The sequence below is a fragment of the Podarcis bocagei genome (assembly GCF_964188305.1).
Source record: "Podarcis bocagei genome assembly, chromosome: 9".
In the NCBI taxonomy this organism is placed as follows: domain Eukaryota; kingdom Metazoa; phylum Chordata; class Lepidosauria; order Squamata; family Lacertidae; genus Podarcis; species Podarcis bocagei.
The window spans coordinates 52,788,850-52,813,817 of NC_138134.1; positions in this window are offsets into that span (position 1 = coordinate 52,788,850).

Consider the following 24,968-nt stretch of genomic DNA (forward strand, 5'->3'; position numbering starts at 1 on the left):
AGCAAATATATATATATATATATATAGTTGAAAAGCTGCACAGACCTCAAAACTAGCTATTGATAATAACAATCAAGTATGGAACAGAGTGTGGAAACTCTTATGGACCAGACAAAATGGAACATTATCAATAATGTAGGAAGCTACAATGCAATAACACCACGTAGGGCTGTGTTTGTAGCATTTCTTTGTCTCCCTTGTGCCTCCCAGGTCAATTGCTTCGAGAAGATATTACTTACAGACCTGTCAAGATATGAAAACGTACGGCTGGAAGAAAGGCAGGGAGGTAGCAAACAGTTTTCTTGCCATTCACATACTCTGTGGAGATTAGAAATGTCTACATTTTTCTTTTTGAAAGCATATTTCCCAGGTAAATATTCCAAAAATACAACTATGCTATTATGCACTTACGTGCAGTAGAGTTTCATATCTCCATAAAAAAGGGAAACCAGAAAACCCAAGAATATTGTGTCTGTATGTTGCTAACATGTTTATTTAGTTATTTATAAAATTTAGAAGGCTCTGGATGAGCAGCAATACTGCCAACCAGCGTCCTCCTCTGCTTAGAGCATCAAAACATGTAACTGTAACTTAACAAAAATAACCAACTAGTTTTAATTTCCCTTGCATTATGCTACTTAAACATACATGTGTATGTGTTTTTCATGCATCTTATCCACAAACGCTTTTGTTATCATAATTTTGTTTAAGGTGTTGTTAAAAAAATATGTGTTTTATACCTCATGTCTTACTAAATTACAGGTCTTACACTAGATGCTAAGGGTACAATCCTTACCTATTCAGGTGCTGCATCTGTGCATGCAAGGCTCCCCCTTAAGGCTCAGGTGTGCCCTGAGGCGGAAAGGTGACAACATTTGAAGCTTTTTAGTTTAGAAAAAAAGGCAAGTAAGGGGTCCGTGATAGAGGTGTATAATCTGATGCACAGTGTGGAGAAAGTAGGCGGAGATGAGTTTCCCTCCCTTTTTCAAAAAATTAGTGCCATGTGTCACCCAATAAAGCTGAATTAAGGACAAAGGAAAGTATTCACACCTGCAATATGTAGTACTGGCCATCATCATGGAGGAAAAGGCTATGTTATATTATCAGAGGCATTATGCTTCCGAATACAAATTGCTGGGACCTGCAAGTGGAGAAAGTGTTGTTATGCTCAGGTGCTGCCTGCAGGCTTTTCATAGGCATGGGACACGGGTGGCGCTGTGGTCTAAACTACTGAGCCTCTTGGGCTTGCCGATCAGAAGGCTGGCGATTCAAATCCGCATGACAAGGTAAGCTCCTGTTGATCTGTCCCGGCTTCTGCCAACCTAGCAGTTGGAAAGCATACCAGCACAAGTAGATAAATAGGTACCGTTGCAGTGGGAAGGTAAATGAAATTTCCATGCACTCTGGTTTCCCATCATGGTGCTCCATTGCACCATAAGCTGGCCACATGACCCAGAAAGCTGTCTGTGGACAAGCACTGGCTCCCTCAGCCTGAAAGCGAGATGAGTGCCACAACCCCATAGTCTTCTTTGACTGGACTTAACTGTCCAGGGGTCTTTACCTTTTACATTTTCCATAGGCATCTGGGAATTAAGCTGTATATAAATTAAAAAATCACCACCATAACCTAGTTGTCCATGATGAGAACAGGATGTTGAACAGGGCACTTAGGTCTGATTCATCAGGCATCTTATGGCTTTATGATGTGTTGACTAATTGAAGTTATACTTCTATTGTTGTTTCACACCTGACCCCTCATAGTTTATTGACTCCAGCTTTGCACTATTTCTCTGCTCAGTATCTAATACAGAATAGTTTCAGGAATATTTCTTGAATATCAGTTGCTTTGGAGCAACTGTAGGAGAGGGCTGGTGGGCTTTTGTTGTGTTCAAATAGGGTTCCCTTTTGTGTTTTTAATAGGACAGTTTAAAAATCCAACCAGTCAACATTTTAATCATTTACTAACAAGAGACAACATAACCTGTTCACAGCATGAGCTGGTGTAAGTAAGTGGGCAAATGTACATTGATTCTGGATTCATAGATAACATAATGTGCAGTTGGGGACTATAATTCTTGCCCAAGGATAAAATTCAATATAAATGTTACCATAAACAATTAATTACTTCTCAATAAAATTAAGCACATAGTTAACGTGATCCGGTTAATTTCTTACATAAAGTTGCTAGGGCTTCAATGGCAGCTGGAAATGGAAAGGACCATCACTCAGTAGTATGGCATTGTAGGTAGATGGCCTCCAGTTCAGTTCCTGGCATCACGTATTTAGAAAGACAGGGACAAAGTGATGGGGAATACCTCTGCCTCAGACCTTGGAGAGCTTCTACCTGTCAGAAGAGACAATATTGGGCCAGATGGACAAAAAAGACTGACCTGCTATAATAGTATGGAGAACCTTTGGTCCCTCAGATGTTGCTGAACTACAGCTCCCATCAACCCTGGACATAGGGACAAGCCAACAAGACAATGGTTGATCTCCCTGACAACAGACAAATCAGTATGGCTAACTTAACCCAACAACACCCCCCCTCCACACACACCCCACACAGACAATCGAAACACACTGCAACCAGTCAACTGAAACCAAGGATGCCCTGGACCCTCTGATATCTCACTCCACCAACAAAAATAAGACACCTATCCACACGATGGTGATAAAAAAGCACCACTCGTACTCTTTGAAGAATGAAAGATTGCTGTCTCTCTCACCCCCTTCTCCTTCTATTTCTCCAGTCTTTCTCCCCACTTCTAGTTCTTCCCCAACCCCACATTGCTTACAACAAAAATGTCTCAAATTGAATGGAGACACTGAATGAACTCTTGTTACTTATGAAAAATCTTAATAGAAACATATATTTTAAAAACAACAACCCTGGCCATAGGGCATGCTTGCTGGGGACAATGGGAGTTGCAGTTCAGCAATATCTGGAAGGCCAAAAGTCCTCACACTTGTTCTATATGACGGCTTCCTTTGTTTCTAGAGGTGACAGAATCATACAGTAAAGCTTTTATATACAAACTTTTAACTTCTTTTTCAGAGCAGTTAACAGGCCTACAAAAGTGATTAAATTAAGTCTTGAAAATATAACAGAACATGGCCTCATTGAGAGCTTTAGAACAGTTCATTTTACTGCAACTCCCTTGGATTTTAATGGAGAGATGATATCTATATCTTGCTTTTATCAGGATAAGTTTATTATGACAGAATAAAGAATGAAACCAATAATTGGCTTTATGTAAATTAAGAATTGTTCTATTGAAGGCTATGGAATGAATGCAAATTGGGAAAGTGACTGGAAACATTTACCCTGTGAACCCAATGAGCAGTTGTTAACTTTAGTATTCAACATTCATTGTATTTCAGGAAATAATGTATTCAGTCCTGATTATGTGTGCAAGTACCGTTGAAAGCAATGAGATTTATGCATGCAGAACTATGCCCGGTCTTTGATCCAATATAAACAATATTGAACACACATACAAAACAAAGATTGGGAACAATCTCAATCTATATATAAGGGTGGGACGCAGGTAGCGCTGTGGGTTAAACCACAGAGCCTAGGACTTGCCGATCAGAAGGTCGGTGGTTCGAATCCCCATGATGGGGTGAGCTCCCGTTGCTCGGTCCCTGCTCCTGCCAACCTAGCAGTTCGAAAGCACATTAAAGTGCAAGTAGATAAATAGGCACCGCTCCAGCGGGAAGGTAAACGGTGTTTTGGTGCGCTGCTCTGGTTCGCCAGAAGCGGCTTAGTCATGCTGGCCACATGACCTGGAAGCTGTACGCCGGCTCCCTCGGCCAATAAAGCGAGATGAGAGCCGCAACCCCAGAGTCGGTCACAACTGGACCTAATGGTCAGGGGTCCCTTTACATTTTATATATGGGTCTGGTGACTTCTGTTTCAGTGTATCTGAAGAAGTGTGCATGCACACAAAAGCTTATACCCGGAACAAACTTCGTTAGTCTCTAAGGTGCTACTGGACAATTTTTTAATTTATTTTGACTGCATCAGACCAACACGGCAACCCACCCGAATAAACATTGGGAAGTTTGTTGAGATCTGAACTGTTATCCTGAAATCTGTTGCTCCAAAGTAGACTCATTAAAATGAAATGGAATTACTTTGCAAGATGGGTGTAGCATGTTAATCCTTTCTCCTTAATTGCTAGTTGGTTCTCAGCTCAGGAGGGGAAGCTCTTTTCAAGACTCCTGTTTCCTTCCAAAGTTGTCTCATTCTTCCCATTGCAGTTCCTTCTTACACATCTTGCTTTTAAAAGCCCCCACGCTTTCTATATAGTTTCAGATCAACTGGGAGGGGTAGGATTGTAGTTGTTAATTGCATTTGAGCTACAATTCCCAGAGTTCCCTGGGAACAGGGATCTCCTAACAACTTTCAGAATCTTTAACAAACTACACTTTCCATGATTCTTTGGGGGGGAATCATGACTGCTTAACTGGTATGATACTGCTTTAGATGTATAGTCAAGATGGGCCTTTAGACTGAAAGTTCCTTGGGGCAGAGATCTGCAACTGTTTTTGGCTTATGCTATTATGTAAAGCAACATTGTACACAGATGACATTCTATAAATAAATAATTAAATAACTATCACCAAATGACAGCCATAAAGCCCATTCAATCCCACTGATACCAACGGCAATTAAGTTGGCATTCAACCTTCTAGGCATTTTAATCCTCTTAAAAATTAATCAGAGAAGTTGTAAATGCTCCGTGGCTCATTTGGTCCTAATAATATGCTTAAAGAATATTGTTTAGAACAAGTAAACCATTCTGGACCTTTTAAACATCTTTAAGTTGCATTAGTTTTTAATTTGTGTGCTTCTTACTTCCTAATAAGAGCCCAGAGGTCACCCACAGAGCTGATATGTCTGGTTGCTCACAATTCATGTCCCCCCCTTCCTTCTCCCTTTAGTTTGAGAACAGCAAAGGGCCGAGGAGATGAAGTGTCTCACCCCCTGAAAAACAGTTGCAAATAGTGATGAGCATTACAGTGGTGGGCTGGTGCTTGCATGTTGACTAAGTGTGCAAGGGTTTGATGCGGCTGTGCATTGGAATGTGCATCCTATTGGGAATAATGCACTATCGGCTGGCATTCTCATATAGATTCGATTCTGATTGTGCATTGTCATGCTTGTTCAACTTCCCCTCCTCCACTTAGCTTGAACAAGAGCTTTGACATCCATCTCCCAAGAAAAATGGATAGAATCAGACATAAAGAGAGTTTAGGATGATTCTCTGCACTAGCAGAACAACATGTTGGAAGATTTCACCTGGCGAGTTACTGCAGCATCCCAAATATATCCCCCTCCCTTGTAACATTTCAAATAAAGTGCAAACCTCCTGGCAACCCCTATGAGAAAGGACCACTTCAGGTTTTTTGCCTGATATCCCTCACATGGATGTAGTATAGTGGCTTTCTATATGGCCACCATGAATTATACAATTCTCTTGTTCTAGTCCTACAGAGGAGCCTACAGAGCATGTAAGTAAGCTGTAAGTGCCAAGGAGAGCTCCAAGTGACCAATTTGTTCCAACTGTTGAATGTGACCTGTGGCCATTTGAGCCTCTACTCCAGTCTACCTCTCCTATTCTCTGCCCCCTTGTGGTGAAATGGAATCGAGTCCTGAATAAGGGCACATCTACTGCAATCTATGTCCTTCTGCCTGGTATGTTCCTTGTGCTGCTGGATTGGTGAGGTAGTGTGGGAGGCACTTAGACTTCCATGTCAAGGAAGAGCTGCCCATAAGGCTCTTGGCGTAAGTTCTACAGGCTCTGGTTCTGTGGGTTCATTCACTGAGCCAGGAACCCTGTTCATCTCCTTAGCTGATAACACTTTTGGGTCTGTCACGTTCACTGGCTGAACTCTGGAGTCATGATAATAATCATAGCTGTCAAGCATCCCTTATTTGGAGGGACAGTCCCTTATTCCAGCACCATGTCCCGCTGCTGTCCCTTATTGATGGATGTCCCTTAAATGTCCCTTAAATGATGTCCCTTAAATTTCAAAGGAAGCAGCTCCTCTCCCTCCCTCCCTGCTGGCCAGGGAGGAGGAAGGCTCCAACTGTGTTGCTTGGCTCGGTTGCTCACCCAATAAGAACGACTGGGGGGGTGGAGCTTGCATGCCTTGTGCTGATCAAATCGGCTGCATTGCCTGGGGGCTCGCCTTTGCTCAGCGCTTCCCAGCGGAGAGGTGACGGTGGTTTTCCTTGAGGCTTCGTTTGGCTGCTGGCTCAGAGGGGCTCAGAAGTTGAACATACCTGTGCTGAGTGCTCGGATCGGAATCGGATGGATACGTCATCGATGGCCCACTCACCCTTGAGGTCTGTCTGGAGCGGGGGCACATGGTGGGGGAAAAGGAAAGGAGATCTCGTGGGAGGGGAGGGAGGCTGTGTGTGTGTGGCTAGTTAATGCAAGCTGAGGGGTTTTTGAATGCTGGACGCCATTTTGTTGCACATGCTGCTGCAAACTTTGCAGTGCAAAGCCAGGCCGGGGAGCCATCTTAAGTTGAGGCTGCATAGGCCTTGTGGTGCATGTGATTCAGATTCTATTCAGTTGAACCTCTGGTTACAAATTTGGTTGGACAGTGTTCTTGAAGCTACCAGCATGAGTTTGACCAGACTGCAGGAGGACAGGAAGACTGGAGTGCCTGGAACAGGTGAGGCTGCAGGTCCCTTATTTTGGCTGCTGATCCCTTATTTTCAAGGCTGCTGGTCCCTTATTTTCAAATCTGTAAGTTGACAGCTATGATAATAATCATGGTTTTGGAATTGACATTTTCAAGAACAAGTTATCCTCTTTGCTGGTAATAGCTCCTTTTCTACATGAACTTCCTATACTTCCTCTTTTTCTAAACTATCCTTTTCTGAATACTACATCATAATATGATAGCACATTTTCTTCTTCTTCTTTTTTTGTTCAAAGTTAACTACTGTATATTGTGAATGTGGCCATTTTGCGGCACTACTTGCCAGCACACAAAAATAGCTTTCCAAAAGCATTTGGTAGTTACTCAAAAATTTTCAGTCTGGATTAATTGGAGCAAACTGCTAATTAAACCAACCTGCAATGTTAAGGTAATGACATTATTCCTTATGCAGGTTTTCTCAGCGTGGTGTTCATAGCCCTCTAGTTATCAGTGCAGCAAGCTACTGAGTTTTATGACACTTGTTCTGGCCATCGACTCTGCAGGAATGTAGAATCTGATATGCTGTATACACTGTAACACCAGGGTGAAGGCCCTGACAAATTACCCTGCTGTTTCTGCCTGTTAAAAAAAGTGTGCGCTAGAGATAAAGAGAGGGTGAAAGGCTAGTTGCTGAATAGAAAATATTCTCATCTTGGCTGACTCTCTGGTTACAGAAAACTTGGACAGATTCCTGAATTCTGCTACATACTCAAAATAGAGCCATTATACATCTTACAGCCACCATGTACCTAATGCAGATGCTACTTTAAATATATTCTCTGTGGCTTCTGCTCCACAAGCAGGCCCACTTTGCTCCTGCAAAGTAGAGCTGTCCCACCTCCAGGTGTGCCTTCAAAGAAATGAGTGGAGAATCTGTGATATCCTCATTATCAAGAGAAAAATCTTATAGCATTCTAGCTCAAGGAGTTACAATTAAGGCTATAGTCCTATACCCATTTTCATGGATGTAAGTCCCATTGACATCACTGTATCCCATAGGTGCCAATTCCCAAGGGCCCTGGGTGCCCAAGCACCCACAAAATTCCCCATGAAGGGGCTGGGCACCCAAAGGGCCATACACACTGCATGGCACCCACGGCCTTGGGCACCCATGGTCACGTGGCCAAGCTGGCACTCCTCCTCTATCCACAAAGTCTGCATCAGAAATGTGTTTGTTGAATATGAGAGTCCAAAGATTTTACCTCATTACAGCGAACAGCTCCCTTAAATGAATACCTTGTGTGGAAAGGACATATATATGAGTGGATTTTTGGGAGGCTATATGAAAGCTGAGTGCAAGAGAAATGAATTCCAAATACCTTGAATAAAATGGCATTTTGTTATATATATATGCTTCATAATACTTAAATAGTATATGATGAACAAGGAGGCACCATAAGGTGTAAACAAAAGGAGTGGGAACCTACAATAATTTGTGAATGGAGTGAAAAGCAAGGAGGAGTTGCTAAGGGGTCTGGCTCTTTACACTTCTTCTTTTCAACTAATTCTTGAAGGGATATGAATTTCTGTAAGCTCAATTCTCTCTGTCACTTCACTAGAGAATTAGGTGCAGAGGAAGTTTATTCTGAGTCTAGTCCCCTTCCCCAATGGTTTCATTGGGGATTAAGGGAAGGCTGAGCCTTCATTCCCAAAATAATCATTAATGTGGCAGGTTAATGCTGCAGCCAATGAGCTTACAATAGCTATTTAAAGCCACTCCAACATATCATCAGTCATCTGACATCACAGCTACCACCTGGCATGGTTGAGAATGTATGATGCAGATTTTGTGCATTTATGTGTAGGATTTTATTTTCTGTTATTATTAGTTTGGTTCCACATCTTGATGTAGAAGTATTCTACAGCAACCTTACCAAATTCACCTTCTCTGGTCCCTGAGGATTCATTTAAGTTTGTAGAGTCAATACAATGGAGTTAAAAATTAACAAAAGACTATTGAGAGCGCACACAGCTTCACACAAGGATATAAAGAGAATACAAAACAAAAGTTTCTTACACTTTCAAAGACATGCCATTTTATTACTAGAGGTGACCCATCAGCTTGTCCCAGTGGATAACCCAGCATAGTAACGAGCAGTGCTTTGTTTCTAGAAGAAAAGGTACCAGTATTATTGGTGGTTAAATGACTTGCTGCAACACCATACCTTTTTCTGTACTCTGTATGTACTGTGTAATGTTGCATACTGCCAGGAAAAAAGCACTGGTAACAATCCATCAGAGTTCAAGTCAAAAGATCGCCCTGAGCTTAAATTGCCAGTCCTTTTTATACAGTTGTTAGTATTCCATTTATGATGGACTCACCAGGATCAAAATTGCCCTCCAAAACATTCCCTTCTCACCTTGTCTGATACCTTAGGCCCTGCAATGTGTACTGTCCTTGAGTCTAATGTTCCAGAGAGTTCCTAGATGTTTATTGGAATACGTCTCATTTCATGTTTTAAGTGTCCTTACTCTCAGTTTCCTCTTCCATTCTCACTGTGGCTTAACCACAGATGGACTATATTTCCTGTTATGGTGCATCTAGTTTATTTACTGTACTATCTGTTGAAATAGCATCTCCCTGCCTTATGCGCCAAAGCTATCAGCCTTATCAGTACAGATTTCTCCTTCACATGTATTGACCAAAAAGTATTGTACAAAAGTTATATATACTCTTTTTGATATGGTGCAGTATTGATTAGATCTAGAAGCAGCCTTTCTCCGCCCCTGTATATATTTGAAGGACACTGCATAGATGAAATTGTTTCTAGGACACAGAGGCTTTTCTAAGAGGCACTGTTAATTGTAACATTTTTGCTTTGCTTTGTTTGCCTCTCCCCCAGATGAAGGCCCTGCTATGTCTCTTATATAGCTGCAGAAGGACAACAGGATCAATTCCCCATAACTTAAGATCCCAGATTAAAAATAGTTCCACCTGCTGAATTTCTGCCAATTATGACTTCAGTTATTAAGGTCATGGATAGAGTTGGGAAGATAGGGGCAAAGAAAAATGGAGGGAATTTGTTTAATGTTCTGCTACAAAATAATCAATTAGACCTGTTTGTTTAACTTGCACAATGGCATAGCTTTCATTGTATACTTGTGAAAATTAGAAGGCTGCTACTTATAGAGAGAAGCTTGCATTCTGACTTCACAGTAAAAGTCCCCTAAATGTACTCCCTGGAATGAAGGCATTTACAGCTACGATGTGGTAATTAAAAGATTATCAGTGCTTATTGTTTAGTGTCCTGCAAAAAAAGAAAGAAAGAAATGTGTCTACTTACATGTACAATAGAAAGATTTACAGCAGTGTTCCTTTTGTGTCTACTTGGTCTTCTAATGCTTGGAGCTTTTATGTTCATCATTAAATGTTTATTGTTGATGGTTATTGTTGATTGTTAATGATCATGAAATTCTATCGGTCTGTGGAGAATCAGCAGCAGTTGCCGCAGTATTATATTTCTGCATAAAAATAATTTATTCTTCGTCTAAGAGCATTGGAAATAAAATTCAGAAATAGAGCTATTAAGCTTAGATATGGAAAGAAAAAATATTTACTTTCTGGTTCACAGTAGTGAATGAAGCAATGACCATTTTTAGAGATAGATTATTGGGATTGAGTTCTAATTGTAGGCTTTGTTGAATTATAGTAATATGAAGTCATAAAACATATGCTTACTACAGTAGTTTTTGCTTTTAATATATATTGATGCAACAGAAGATGCAAAAGAGCATGAGAGAGGCATCAAAATATCTTGCATTCATTAACAGCACAGCAGCCAAGCATGGATGAACAGCACCGAAAACAGAGTGCTTTGCTCCACACTAACAGAACAGTCCTAAATATAGAAAGGGAAATTGCCCCTGTTCCGAAACCTGTTCAGGGGCAGGGCTACTGATTGCTAAGCTAGCCCAAGTTTGGCAGAGGAAATACAAGCCTTTAAAGTCCAGCTTGAGTTATATTGCCTCTTTTTTGCCAGCTGGGTTTGTCAGATTATGTGACTAAACGGAAAAAGACTTGGAATAAGTTTATGTTTTTCCATTACATGTTGCATCCCTGAATCCCAACCGCAGAACATCCCTTTTGGAGGACTTATGCTGGTGTAAATTCTACCAGCTGAGCCTCAGTTGAGTCAGCATAGATCTGGCTCAGGTGGATTGAGGGAGTTATGCTAGTATATTCCTGGTTGAGCCAGGATAAGGAAGTCACACTGGTGTTATCCTGGCTAAGCCCAGCTTAGCTCGGATAGCTCTAAACTCACCTATTGCATACCATCAAATCACACTGTAAATGAAGACACTTTTTTTTGTTTAAAAAAATCTTGGACTGCCCTCCACTTGTAAAGATTTAGTACCTTACATTTGCCACATATATGTCACTGATTAGTCCCTGTAGCAGCTGATACTGATGCCAAATGTGAACTTACTCTCATGGATTTAGGACACATCTAGGACACTTGCCTGTTCCTCAACTGCTATCTTGCCCTCTTCCAAAGACGTGCTTATTTCTAAGGCAGCCGCTGCCAGCAACAACAGTCCCTGGCTCTTTCTCAACCTCCCAGTCATTGTCTTTCGTTGTCACAGCATGTACTAAGCCCTCTGACATTACCCACTGCCTCAAGACATGGTGGAGGATGCTATCCTGTCCCCAGTATCTAAATAAGATTCCATTAATGCTGAAGTTGGCTTCTGTTGATGGAATGGGGAGGGGATCCATCTTGTTCTTTGCTTCAATGGCTACTAGATATAGTCTGGCTCCACCGTCAGAGGCAATTTGCTTCTGAATTCCAGTTTATCGAAATTGCAGGAGAGCGGTTTTGCACCCAGGTGCTGCTTGCATGCCTCCCATAGACATCAGGTCGGCCACGGTGAGAACAGGGCCTCTCCTTATATACAGAGAGGAGCATATCTTGCACCAGCACTACATTAGGGTATACCTAAATTCACCTCCTGCATTCCCCCCGCTCACACTTCCATTAGTATCTGGTAGAATGAGAGTGTTTGTCCAATTAAATTACACTGAAAGCTTAGCAGGAAAGTTCAGAAGGGAAGAACCAGCAAATGCAAATGAAGAAGAGGTTTTATTCAGACCACTTAAACTACAGGTTAATTTTAGTTTTAATATCACTATAACTAGTGCAGTGCCAAAGATATAGGCCAGCGTATAACCATCAAGTACGCTATCAGCTTTAGATACCTATTCTGGCTATAGCTATTCCTACCATTTGGAATACATGGTGCTTTGGGGGGAAACAAAAAATTGGAAGTTGGTTTTTTTAATAGTGACTGAGCTCTGAAAACCATAGTGTTTCTAGCTGAAATAGCAGCTCACATCATCCCCAGGCAAGGCAGCTTGACCAATGATCAGGGATGAGGGGAGCTGTGGTCTAACAACATCCCTGTTAAAAAAACATTTGCTTTAAAGTCACTTGATCAAGACCTAATGGAATATATCACCAACTCTACTTCTCTTGTTTGTTTGTTGTGCATTCTCATCCCTTTTCTATGAGAAAAGGAAATACTTTTAAATCAGTGAAAAATGCACAGAATGTGACTTATCGAAACATATTGATGCTCTGTATAGCTTCTTAAATCATGTTTATCATTCTTCCAGTGGCTTCATCAAGAAAAGATAAAGGGGTATATTTCTAGACTTCTGAATGTTTCAGATGTGCTGTTGAGACACAGCAGATAAGCTTCAAAATGGAAAATACTATTTGAAACAGGATGTGAAAAATTATCCTTCTGAAGTAAATAAAATTGAGAGAACAAACAAAAAGTGGGAGCAATGCATTTAGATATCACCTTATTTTTTCCTTCCTTTAAAAGTTCATTGAGTAGGAGGAGAAAGTGGAAATAATAAATGCCTTTTGAACAACCCCACAGTTGTTTGTTTAATTATACCATGAGAGCAGCCATAATTAGTTTAAGCACAAATAACAGAAGTATGGAATAAAAGTGCTTGCAGTAGAAAACTATATAGAGTTTAGAGTTAATGAGCCCTCAGTTAAGCAAAGCTAGGCTTCTGCTAAACCATTTGAGACACAGAAGATGAAGGATAAATAAAGAGAGAAGATAATATTATAGAAGCAGATAGGCTGCTTCTTTGTTGAACATGCCTCTGTGGGATATTATCTTTGCTCAAGGCACATTGCTCATCCAGTCAAAACTGTAAAAGTTCCATCCATTACCATCTTAAGGATGAAATAAAACTTCAGGCTGGGTGTAGAAGCATCCCTTTCTCACACACACCTCTCTTTAAATTACATATCTAGCCTGAGGAAGGGTCCTGTTCAACTGGAAAACTCAGAAATTGTTGCTTAGTGTTCCATATTGGGAGAAGCAGTGCTTTTAAAGTGGGTAGGGGCCAGTCTCCCTTTCAGTTCAGAATGTGATTATTCCCCTGAAGTAGGCGTGGAGGAGAATTTCGTTCTGTCCTCATTTTAAGTGAGCTGGCATAATTTTCAAATCCCATACCAATACACAGATGATATTGGGATGGGATTACCTTTCAGATGCCACACTGTTGATTCACAGATTGATATGGAAATAGCACATAATGTACACATGCACTAGGGTCAGCATTGGAGACTTTGCTTTTCAACATATTCATCAACTATTTAGAATTAGGAGTGTGTAGTGAGGCAGCCAAGTTTGCTGATGATACAAGGGTGGTTAAAACAAAAAGGGATTGCAAGGAGCTCCGAATGGATGTCTTGAATTTGGGTGAATGGGCAGTGAAATGGCAAATTAAACAAGTGAAAAATGATGTACGTTGGGGTAAATAAGTAAACAAATATCTGCTTGCAGTACACTACTTCATTCTGGCCTTAAATATATGAGCTCCTCCTCTACCGTTTCCCTTCCACTCTTGTCCTCTCTGTGTTTTGTCTGTTTAGTTTGCAAATGCTTTTGAATTGATTTGAGCTGCTTTGAGAGACATTAACTGTTTACAGTTCTGGTACAAATACATTACTATTTAGACATCATGATATATGCAGAATTAGAACTAATTCTGGAGTTTAGTGGACTCCTCCAGAGCCAACAGCTTGAGAACCATAAGTATTTATGCTCAACTAGCATATCTTTCAGTGGTATTTTCTAAGATACAGACTTTTCAGTTGCAATATCCTGTAGGTTTGGAATTCAGCAGAGGAAAGGAAAATGCAAAAATACAGAGGGGGCAAAATCAGAGGGAGGGGGAGGAGAGAGAAGGTCAGTAGACAGTTAGTAGTTACATTGAAGCAGGTTCTATATCCTTGATAGTTACTTAAGAGAACAGCTACGGTATGTCTGGAAGGGAAAACTAACTAAGGAGAAATAATTCATCAGTGTCTGCAGGCAGTGGTGAAAAAGGATACATCCACATGTTCAGACCTGCTGTTGCATTTTTATTTTATTTTTTTGGTCAGAGATCTGGTACAGCCTTTCAGTAAGAAATGTATTTAATGTGCATATGTTTTAAAAAGACCATATGAAATAAAACAGAATTAAAAAGCAATTCATGAAGTACAGGACTACACTTAAAAAAGCTCAGTCTCCATTTCTTATTCTGCTCTGTAAAGTTGAGTGTGACGTGATTTTGGCTGGTTACAAGTAACTACTAATCACAAAAATTAATAAAAGACCCATGCTAACATCCTGTGTTGCTTGATTTGAAAAGTCTAATGTAATTTGTAATGCATAGAAACATTGAGTAAAGGTAGCCTTGAATAACTAGTGACTTCAGGTGGGAAACACTGAAATACCGCTCTTAGGTAAGTGTAATGAATATGGGTTGCTCGTGCGTAAGTTACCGCCATTCCTGGCTAAGTTGGCTTGTTAAACCTTTCCTGTCTGGACAGCCCTTCACTTCGTGGCTGCCTCAGTCGCTAGCAGAATCCGTCAGTGGGCGTTTCTTAAACCTTTTCCAGCATAAATGTTGTTTGACGCCAAGTCTCCTCCTACTCTCCCTGTGCGGAAGTCTTCTGCGCAGGGAGAGTGTGGGTAGCGGAGGACCCGTGTTCTCCCCGCTGGTGTCCAGCGAAGAGTCCTGGAGCCCTCTCGCCGATTCCCCTTTATCCCTGGTGTTGCGCTGATTTCTTTCCCCAGCTGAGCTGCCTCTCTCCCTGCTGGGTCCCTCTCCAGCATCACTTGAGAGCCTTCCCTCCGCCTCTGGCTCTGATGTCATTTCCCTGACAGTAAGGAACAGTGGTTTCAGTGAAAGCTTCAAAGGTCATGGCCAATCCCTACATGTTGGTTTTGTTAGGATTCCCGCACCGTGTTTGCAGTCATGGGATTGTTGTCTATCACATGACGGTGTATGTTTTCATTCCACAGTGTGGGAAGTGACGGAGACAGGATGTTTGTGTAACTGTGTTCCATAAAGTGGGACTATTGTCCTTTGTTCTTTCTCTCTTTGCTGTCTGATGAGAAAGAGGCAGGAGCTAAGTCAGAACACTCCGAGTATATTATATGTAAATACAGTGGTACCTCTGGTTGCGAATGGGATCCGTTCTGGAGCCCCGTTCGCAACATGAGTAGAATGCAACCTGCACCTGCGCGTGTGCGGGTCGCGATTTGCCACTTATGCGCATGCGCGTGACATCATTTTGAGTGTCCAGCATACGCAAGCAACAAAACCTGGAAGTAACCCTTTCCTGTACTTCCAGGTCGCCACGGGATGCAACCTGAAAAGATTTAACCTGAAGCAAATGTAACAAGAGGTATGACTGTAAAGTCGATTAGCCAAAATGCTGTGCTATTGGTTCTGTTAGGCAAACTGTGAATACTCTGCAGAGCCCTAAGTGTGCTGATGCCTTTTGGCATCAGTCATTGTGATGTTTGGGCTGAAGAAAGCTTTTGAAGCTCCCAAACGATCAACCAGGAGGGAGAGAACATGCCAGCCGGGCGTGTGTCTCTGCCAGGGTCCTACATGAGAGTAGGACACTCCTAACAGGTTTAACATCATCTCTAGTGCCTTCAAGTTCTTAAGGCTAAGCTTGATGTATCTGTTGGCTAAGAAGTGTTATCTCGTGACTATATGGCAAGTTTAATATCTAAACTGAGAGCCAGTGTGGTGTAGTGGTTAAGAGCGGTGGACTCGTCATCTGGTGAACCGGGTTCGCATCCCCGCTCCTCCACATGCAGCTGCTGGGTGACCTTGGGCTAGTCACACTTCTCTGAAGTCTCTCAGCCTCACTCACCTCACAGAGTGTTTGTTGTGGGGGAGGAAGGGAAAGGAGATTGTTAGCCGCTTTGAGACTCCTTCGGGTAGTGATAAAGCGGGATATCAATTCCAAACTCCTCCTCCTCCTCTTCTTCTTCTTCTTTAGCTTCTCTAAATATTGCATGAAGCACAGGTATTTCATATAAGCAATATGTCACTGTAGTCTTGATACTTTTGATAATTTTATGGTTTATTATGTAAGTAATTTTTGTATAATTATCCTATCATGAAACACACAGAGCAGCCTTCCTTCCTTCCTTCCTTCCTTCCTTCCTTCCTTCCTTCCTTCCTTCCTTCCTTCCTTCCGTTGCTGTTAATTAACTCTTTTTTTATTCCCCTTTTGCATTAACCACACCCCTTGAACACTCTGGGGTGGAGTTGGCCTCACCCTTGCCAGATTCTGCCAGTTCCAGACCTTCTTCTCTCCCCTCCAGATGGGTGGCGTATAAATAATACATTATTATTATGGTGGCCTGATCTGGGTGGCCCTGTAACCCACTCCACACCTTCTTTCAATGCAGATCGTTCTGTTCAAACTTTGATTTAATGTCTACAAATAACTGAGGACACATGGGAAATTTGGGGGTGAAATAGGGCTTGGGTGCATGCCTGATTCTCCCAGTGTACAGTCAGGGTTGTGTACATCAATGTGTGTTGATCTCATGAAGGTGGAATAGCCTTTTGGGTTTAAAGTACTGGAAAAGAGGGAAGATCCACTCATTTACCTAAGCAATACAGTAACACTTTTCTGATGTTCTGGCGCCATGTTGCACAGGGCTGAAAGACAGCCCAAAGCTGTCTGGATGTGTAGAGGCACTTTCCTCTCTTCCTATGCCATGTAGCACAGTGCGGGAAGACTAGGAACCCCACCACCAGCACACACAAAATGCCAAAACTTGCAGGAGGAGAGGGAGTAAACTAGTGGGAAACATTCTGTCAGCTCCCACTAGGGCAACTGTTTAATTGAATCCAGCCTTATAGCTATAACACTTAAATACTGACACAGAATGTTTTAATAGTATTTTAAAATAAGTTTCATGTATTTAGTGATGCATGTATTTTTATCCTGAAGCTATCCCCTGACGGAAAGCGCCTTAGTTTGAAATGCTCTGAGATTTGGTAATTTATGTTAAGGAAACCTGCTGCATGCTTTTTAGGGAGGTAAAAAACTTCCTTATGAGATCAGTGTGGTGGCTTTCTCTGAAAGGTTGTTGAATGTAGCCCTCTCTGTGCAGTAAGCTTCTTCCTTCTCACCTTCCTTTCTCACACAGTGTCATTTCACTGCTGGAACTTTGCTGCCCAAATCATTCACTCTTCTCTTTGACTCTTTTTCAAGTCTCTGCACCTCCTTAAATATCTAGGACAAAGTTCCTATCTTTCAAGCTGCCAAAGGCATTGCTTCAATTACGTTCTTGCCCGAATTCTACATTGTATCCCTAACAGTAAGCTTCCTCTAGAAAGCCTTTGCTTTCTGAAACTATTCTTTCCCTGAATACCTTTGCTATGTCCCTTCTCCTTCTTCCTTCAGATTCATCCTCAAATCCCAAATTCACCTTTTCTGTGAAACCAAGACTGGACCTACACTGGGGCACAGCATTGCTCCTCATCTTCTCCACCATGGGGTTTGGTAGGGTGGCATTCTGGTGATGGTGGAAGATGAGGCACAGTGTGTGGGGCAGGGACTGGCATATTCCTATATTCCCAAATTTATCTCGGGTGGAAAAATGGAACAGGTCACCCCTGTTTATAAGATAGGGCCATTGTTATATGCACAGAGGCTCTGTTCCAACCTTCAGATGAGTGCATGGAAGTCATCCATTCCTATGGATGGAGGAAAACACTTCCTGCATGTAATGTAGTGAGCTGCAAAATACTCCCAAAGTTCTACCAGGCCCAAAGCTCTCTGAAACCTGTTGGGAAGTATCCCATTGCTCTTCTTTATTACCAGATATATATCTTCACTCCTCTTCCTAACCTCTGGTAGTTTATTACACTTGGGAGTTTACTTCTTAGTGTGCCTTGTGAATTTGATGGCAGAACACAATAACAACAGTGGCACTTGGCTATGTTGGAGCAGGTTTAGAATATTAAAGCATGTCTTCAAGATGTAATCCCTTCTCTGCGAGGTTCTGGTTGAGGTTAATGTGACATAAGCTCCACAGCTATCCTTTCTAAGTCACCAGCTGAGCAGTGAAGAGTATTAAAAAAAGCTGTATTTGATCCTGGCTGTTGGTCTTTGGGGAGAACAAATAACAAGGGATTAAAGGAAAGAGTGTACTGAAAGAATTTGGCAGGAAAATCTATAGCTAAAGGATTAGGTAACTGTCTCTGGTGAAAGAGAAACAACCTGGATGTGCCTTTCTGATAGAAAAATGCAAGAGGGCTTTTCCAAGTAATTTTATTCATTGAAGCTCATAAGGTCATCACAGTAGCCAAGTTTCAAACAAATAGCTCAGCCACTGGAAAATAGTAATATCTAGGCAAAAAGAAATGCTTCATTTTCACTCTTGATCTTTCTTGCTCAGTAGTTCCTTGCTTAGCAAATTGTGAGAAAATTGAGGTTTTCTCATACAGATCTCTGGGCAAATGTAATGCAAGCTGCTACCTCTACCCCTACCCAAAAAAGATCTTTTAAACCGAGGCACACTTGCCTGAAGATCTGTCTTTGCATTTCATTGTTCCCTGCAGGGAGATATTGCTTAGAACTTGCAGCCAGTCAACATTAAGTGGTGGAACCACCATAGAGCAAGCATTTAAATTGTCCTAAATGGAAGAAATGAATGTAGATATGCAGCATAGCAGGAATCCCTACTTCAAAGTACCGAAACTGTGTGTTGCTCCCTTGCCCCCTGCTTACGCTTGCTATTCTGATATGTTGATACGACAGCATGAAACTAAATTATGCTTGTGGGTTAAAGAAACATATGGTTTAATTGAAGATATTGGCCTGCCTTGTGAAAGCTTGATCAAGGATTTTTGTAAGATATATAAGCATGACATTTAAATCGCCTGATGATTCTTTTATTTTTAGAACATTGGCATAAGCTAATAAAATGCCTCATAAGCAATATTTTGATCATTTACCGGTAGTGAGTGATGTTGCTTTGAAACGAATTATTTCATTAGGATGTAAAAGGATGACATAAATATAAGTTATGCAAACATGCTTTTCTTCCCTGTCTGTTTGATAACGGTTCACAGGCAGGCTAATATCGCACCTAAAACCCATTCACCCTCCTTCTGCAACTGCGCTCTCTCTCTCTCTCTCTCTCTCTATATATATATGTGCTTAATAACTCACTGTGATACTAATTCCTTTCAGAAGGAAATCCTCAGGATTTGCAGTACTCTGTGCAAATGGCAAGGAGGCTTCCAGTGAAGGAAACTGGGTTACACAAGGCATGTTGTCTGTGTGCCTTTCAGGAGGGCTGGCTCAATATAAGTTGTTCCTGGAAGGGGAATAGCAAATCAGTCACAGATCTTGGGGTCTCAAATTTCAGTGGTGCCCTGTGCAATGCCAAAATGGGGAGCCCCTCCACCTGTTGTGCTCCATTTTAAATCACAGTTGCAGCACCCCTGATGACACACCTCAAGGCTCCATGCCCAGTGTGACTGAACTGGCCACACACCCATAAATCTGCTTCTGAATGAATGGCACTATCTGCTTCTCTCCCAACCAAGTCATTTGATACTTGGTGTTTTGATCCTTGAGGTACAGTATTCCACCTCTCCTAGGCAGCAAAAATATAGCAAGAGCAGCATTAATAAATACATGACTATCTAACAATTTGCTGCACTTTAATGACAAACATTCGCCTGAGGCACCTGCTGACACTGCCTTTCAGCTCAGAGGAAGGAATTTGAGGCAAGGTTATCTGTTAAGATGACTACTTTGATCTGGACAACAGGGCTCTGCAAACCAAGATGACCAAGTGTAAGTGATGATGAAAATTTGTAGTCCATTAGCATCTAGAAGACCACTGGTTCCTGCTTCCCTAACCTAGAATGTGGTTCACCTTCATACCAAGCACTGAAAGAAATCTCCCAGACTTTGTTGGTGTTCTTACTGAGTCTATTTTTGAAGCTAGGCTATTATTGATTCTATTTTCGAACCTAGACTCCATTCTTCACTCTTGTCTAGATATCACATTAGCCAGAAGCTATTTAGGTTTAGCCTCAGGAATCAGCATTAAAATCTGTTTCACAGTTATTATACCACACACAAAAAAACAACCTGTGGAATTTTCTTATTCTGATTTCTTTGGACTGGCACATGAGAAATAATGGTATAACATTTCTCATTCCTCTGAAAAGCAAGCATTACTGATGAAAGCTTTAACAAAATATATGCTATCTCTAACAATAACAATAATAATTTTATTGTTTATATAGCGCCCATTAAGCTGGGTTTCCCCAGCCACTCTAAGTATCTTCTAGCAAAATATAAAGAAGAATATGTCAGACATTAAAAACTTCTCTGAACAGTGCTCCCTTCAGATGTTTTCTAAGAGTTGTGTAATTCTTTATCTACCCTGACATCTGATGGGGGGCATTCCACAGGGAGGGCACCACTGCTGAGAAGGCCCTCTGCCTGGTTCCCTGTAACTTTACTTCTCACAGTAAGGTAACCACCAGAAGACCCTTGGAAGTGGACCTCAGTGTCCTGGCTGAATGATGGAGGTGGAGATGCTCCTTCAAATTTAAAGATAAACACACACAAAAAAGTAATGAGAAAATAGATCTGGGGATCTAATTAGGGATGAAACATAGAAGGAAATTTGGTGAAGCAGTCATGGATTTTGTCCCTATATAATTGAAGAGGAGCTTGTTATAAATTGATGTATTGTTGGCATCTGCCACAATTAAAACTGTCTAAACTACTAGAACATAAATTAGATTCACAGTGCTGGAGGGGTTCTCCATCAAATAATTGACTTGCTTGTTTGTGGACGCGGAGAAAGCCTTTGACAATATTTCTTGGAGTTTTGTGAAGAAGAATTTATAGGGAATGGGGGTTGGTCAAAGTTTTGGAAACGGTATAGGTGCAATTTATTCAGAACAGAAGGCTAAATTAATTGTGAATAATGTAGTGACGGAAGAATTTAAGATTGAGAAAGGAACACGACAAGGTTGCCCAATCTCTCCATTGCTTTTTATATCGGTCCTGGAGTTTTTGCTAAATATGATTAAAAGGGACCAATTGGTTAAAGGTATACAAGTGGGAGCTAAACAGTACAAACTGAAAGCATTTGCTGATGACTTGGTATTGACTTTACAGGAGCCAGAATCTAGTACTAAAAGAGTACTGGAATTGATTCAAGATTTTGGTCAGGTAGCAGGCTTTAAATTGAACAAGATGAAAACTAAGGTTTTAGAGAAAAATCTAACTGTGATTGAGAGAGATAAGTTTCAGAAGGAGACAGGATTAACACTGGTTAAGAAAGTGAAATATTTAGGGGTTAACATGTCTGCTAAGAACGTGAATCTATTTAAGGATAACTATGAAAAATGTTGGCCTGAAGTGAAAAAGGACTTAGAAATATGGTCAAATTTGAAGTTATCACTGTTAGGCTGAATTGCTGCGATAAAAATGAACGTATTGCCAAGGATGCTGTTTCTGTTTCAAACACTGCAAATTTCGGACAAAATGGACTGTTTCAAGAAGTGGCAGAGAGATATCTCTAGATTTGTCTGGCAGGGTAAGAAGCCTCAAATAAAATTTAAGATATTAACAGATGCTAAAGAAAGAGGTGGATTTGCCCTGACAGACCTTAAACTTTATTATGAATCAGCCGCTTTTTGTTGGCTGAGAGAATGGATGCTTCTTGAAAACACTGATGTGCTGGATTTGGAAGGTTTCAACAATGTATTTGGTTGGCATGCATATCTGTGGTACGATAAGGTAAAAGCACATAAAGCATTTAAAAACCATATTGTCAGAAAAGCACTGTTTAATGTCTGGATAAGATATAAGGACTTGTTAGAAAATAAAACCCCAAGATGGCTGTCACCAATGGAAGCAAAGGCTCAGAAAAAACTCAATATGGAGGCCAAATGGCCGAAGTATTGGGAAATTCTGGAACAAGAGGGAGAAAGATTAAAACTGCAGAGTTTTGAAAAACTAAAAAACAGAGTGCGAGGCTGGCTCCATTATTATCAAATAATGGAGGCATATAATTTGGACAAAAAAATAGGTTTCCAGGTGGAAAAATCAAAATTGGAAACAGAATTGTTAGACCCCAAAGTTAAGAATTTGTCAAGAATGTATAACTTGCTGTTGAAATGGAATACTCAGGATGAAACGGTGAAATCTGCTATGATTAAATGGGCACAAGATGTTGGACATAACATTATGTTGGCTGACTGGGAACAGTTATGGACCACAGGTATGAAGTTTACAGCATGTAATGCCTTAAAAGAGAATTTAATGAAAATGATTTACAGGTGGTACATGACACCAGTCAAGCTTGCAAAAATCTATCATTTGCCTGACAATAAATGCTGGAAATGTAATGAGACTGAAGGTACATTCTTCCACCTTTGGTGGACATGCCCAAGGATTAAGAACTTCTGGGAGATGATTTATAATGAAATGAAAAAGGTATTTAAATATACCTTCCTGAAGAAACCAGAAGCCTTTCTCCTGGGCATTGTCGGCCAATTGGTGCCAAAGAAGGATAGAACCTTTTTTATGTATGCTACAACAGCAGCAAGAATACTTATCACAAAGCATTGGAAGACACAAGATCTACCCACCCGGGAAGAATGGCAGATGAAGCTGATGGACTACATGGAATTGGCGGAAATGATTGGCAGAATCCGAGACCAGGGAGAAGAGTTGATGGAAGCATTATTTACAGAAATATTGCAAAATTAATGAATGTTAGAAGGATGCTGGGATGAAGTTATATGGCTTTAGCAGAAATGTTATAAAGAATTAAGTAAAAATAGATTGTTAATGGACCAAAGTGGAAAATTTAAGGTTAGACTGTCTTAAGTTAAATTTTAGAACGAAAATTGAGAAAGATGGAAAGGACTTGCTGAAATAGCTAATTGAACTAGAATACAAAAAAGGGAGGTGTGAGGAGGTCGATGAAACAAGTATATGAAAGGTAAAGACATGGAAAGGTTGGATGTATTTTTAAATGTTTTTGTTCTTTTTTCTTCGTTGTTTTACTGTATTGTTTTTTGTTGTTTTTTTCTTTTTGTTTTTTTATACATTGTAAGGTATTGTTTTGTTTTGTTTAATTATCTAGTGTTCTTTTTCTTTTTCTGTAACCTTCAAACCCTTAATAAATATCATTTAAAAACAAAAACAAATAATTGACTCGCTTGTTATATATTAACATTGTTCAGTATCAACATGGTAATTGGCTCACTATGGTGCATGACTCTGGCATTGCTCAAGGATCAGGCAGACTATGGTGCCTCATTCTGTGCAACTGGATCAACTGTGCAGCATCTTGCCTGGTCACTCTCCCCTCACCTCTTTTGATGGAGATATGACAACTGTTTAGAAACCTGTTGTGCTTGAGATATATTCACAACTGTGAATATACGCTTTTCAAGAAACCACTGTGGATATCCATTGCATCTGACTTTTTACTGGTTTTCAACAAACACCATATGTGCCTGCATAAAATCAGGGATATGGTTTCCCCACTCTACCCCCAAAATTGATGTTAAAACCCTCAAATTGAGGGACTGGGAGGGCTGTATTTATATAATGGATTTTCATCCAATTAATACCAGAATTCATAAGTATGGATCTGCAGTATTTACAATTTCCCCAAAATTAAGAAGGCTTCCTTTTTGGCAATCCCAAATATAATTTTAAAAGCCACCCTCTTTCAAACAGAAGACAAGAGGACTACAGTAGTATTTTATAGGGTTGATCTGGGTTGTAGTAGTAGTAGTAGTAGTAGTAGTAGTAGTTGCTTTAAATATCCTTATTCGAGTTCCTTGTAAAATGTTGGGAAATTTCCACTCTCCCCCAGAGCATATTTGGTGAAATAGTCTTCCCGGTTTTACCATTCATGAATTTTAGGCACAACTGTTTTAATATTACTATTAAATATTATTATTTTAATATTATTAAATATTATTTCAATATGTTTGAAGAAACATATTATGTTTCATTTAATATGTTTAAAGAAACCTGATCTCTATTCCTGCCTGTCCTTGCATTGGCTCCTTCATCCACCAATATGAGCTAACAATAGTACAAATTTAATAATAATAATAATAATAATAATAATAATAATAATGCTCCAATTTCTGACATTTTTTTTTTTGAAAATATTCTTTTTGTGGGTGTCAGACTTGAACTGTTGGATAATTTTGCTTCTCCCCTAGAGAATATTCAGTATCACCCTCCCCTCCAGATTTTTTACCCGCATATAGCATGGAGAATTTTGAAAGGCCAATTTTGCTCAGGCCTCCTATTTTGCACACATGTGCCTCAGACCTATTAAGCAAGTCTTTTCACACATCACTTGCTGAGTTGGGAACTGTGGTCACCCAAATGCACATCGAGTGTTGATGCAGAATACCTATGCAGAAGGATGCGTACTTTAATCACTTCACTGTTTTCATCAGTACCTATCAGATAAACAGAAAACTAATCCCTGTGAAATGCTTGAGAAGAAAACCACACTGCAGAGTAAAAGGATTGTGAAAATGAGGGGATAAAACTGTGTCATGACCACAAACATCTGCTTTTCTAATCATACATTTAAAATAACTTCAGCAAACCATCTGGGTAACAAGAAGCAATCTATCACCCTTAAACCATTTGTTTATTTTTAGAATGGAGGAATAAGGGCCATTGGTTTTAAAGGTCAGGAAATGTTTCAAGTGACCCCCCCCCCAGTTGAAAATCAACTGTTCTATAAATAAATTTGTTTCTATATTATTTGTAACTGAGCATGAGAGAAGAGCCAGAATTCTCATGAATGCTATTAATTGAGACAGCTTTTAAAGATGGCCACCAGACACTTTTCTGGTTCATGCATGCAGAAGGTGCTTGCTGGCTGGGCTG